This window comes from Theobroma umbraticum, unplaced genomic scaffold (assembly GCF_002168275.2).
Source record: "Theobroma umbraticum cultivar Fairchild unplaced genomic scaffold, ASM216827v3 scaffold_20.0, whole genome shotgun sequence".
Taxonomy (NCBI): domain Eukaryota; kingdom Viridiplantae; phylum Streptophyta; class Magnoliopsida; order Malvales; family Malvaceae; genus Theobroma; species Theobroma umbraticum.
This window is the reverse complement of record NW_018397266.1, coordinates 183,426-185,168: the sequence shown is the minus strand read 5'-3', so window position 1 is coordinate 185,168 and position 1,743 is coordinate 183,426.

Sequence of the window (1,743 nt, the reverse complement as noted above, 5' to 3'; positions counted from 1 at the left end):
TTAAGATTTATTGATATTAAATTTTATTATATTTTTTATATATTATGATGTTTATAATTTTTTATTATAAATTTTAATAATATAATCATATTTTAGCACATATTTCAATTTAATTATTTTAATCGTGTTAATCGTATATGTTGTGTGTTAATCATATCAATCATATAAACAAGTCATAAATAGTATAAATTTTAATACTGTTTATCGTGTTGTGTCATATAAAATTTACTCTAACGTTACACGTTTATTAAATATATCCGCATCTTTGTTTAAGATCATAATATGATTAATTAATTGTATTGTGTTTATATTTATCCGTATAACTGTTAATACTCTATATTTACGTGATGTGATACGGTTAAGATATACATATACAAATTATCAAGTCTAGTTCAGACTTTAGATAACTGATTTTTTTTTTTTACAATTTTCAATTTAAGTTAAAATACACAATTAAATAAGTACATTTACATTTTGTTACCAATAATTGTTTATGTTTTTGTTCTCTTGTTCCATTGCCATAAGAACTTTTCTTTTATTCAAAAAATTGCAACTTTCTAAGTTTTTTTTTATTTAAAATAGATAATTATCCTTTCAATTGTTGATCAACAAATATATATTTTACAAATATTACTCATTCTATCCCCAAATGATTTTCACAAAAATTAAAATAAAAATTTTGATTTTAATCAAAATTTGAAAAAAAATATTTAATGCTTTTTAATAAACCTCATTTATAATTGAGTGACATTGTCATGTAAGTCTATTATAGTATAAACATATTAAATTCATTTATAAATCATGAATCTTATAGATTAACTTTGAAATACATATGGAGGATTTCCCAAAGAGAATGGTCATAAAATTAGAGACGATAATGAATAGTATGTAAATGGGTATATGATATTATCTTACCAGTTTATATATAGAGTACTTATAAACGAATTCAAGTAAGGTTTCGATAGTAACTCTAAGATATCCATTATTCGAACCTCACTATAAATAATGAATTTTTTATATTTATTTTGAATATATATTAATTTTTAGAATATATGTAGTGTTTGTAATTAATAAATTATTTATTAATTTATAAATTGTCTAAATATAAAATTTGCTTTGACCATTTTAATTTTGTAGGCTTTTAGATAGTTTAATGAGGGGATTAATGACTCTTGGCCATTCACCTAAGCCCATTACACAATGAAAATGCTATCACTAAGTCCTTGATCAATCTGTTGAAGTTAATATAAAGTTAACATCTATCCTCATATTTGGGGACAGATTTTTTTTGGAAAAAAAAAACTTCTGTCCCCAAATTTGAAAGAAGTTTATGTTTTTAATTGGAAATTCAATTAATAATTAAATTTTGAAGATTTTGTCTTGTTACTAACTTGAAAATATAACAATATTTCAAGTTAGTAATTTGTCGAGATTTTTTTATTTTTATTAATTTACATATTTTCTTAAGAATTATATTCTTCCTTGACTTAAAAATTTGAATTATTGTGTTTATTCCTTTTTAACTGGCAGTACTAAAAAAAGTGACTTATAATTTAATTATATGTGTTTTTTAACCACAGTGACTATAACAATATCCAACTCTTGCTTGTAATAATTATCATTTTGAGTTTTGTATTTTTTTTCAACACTTCATCAAATTAAAAATTTAAAAAGAAAAAATTATAAAAGAAATCTTTTACCATGTCAAATCTAAACTTTAAATTTTCATTGAAATGAATAAAA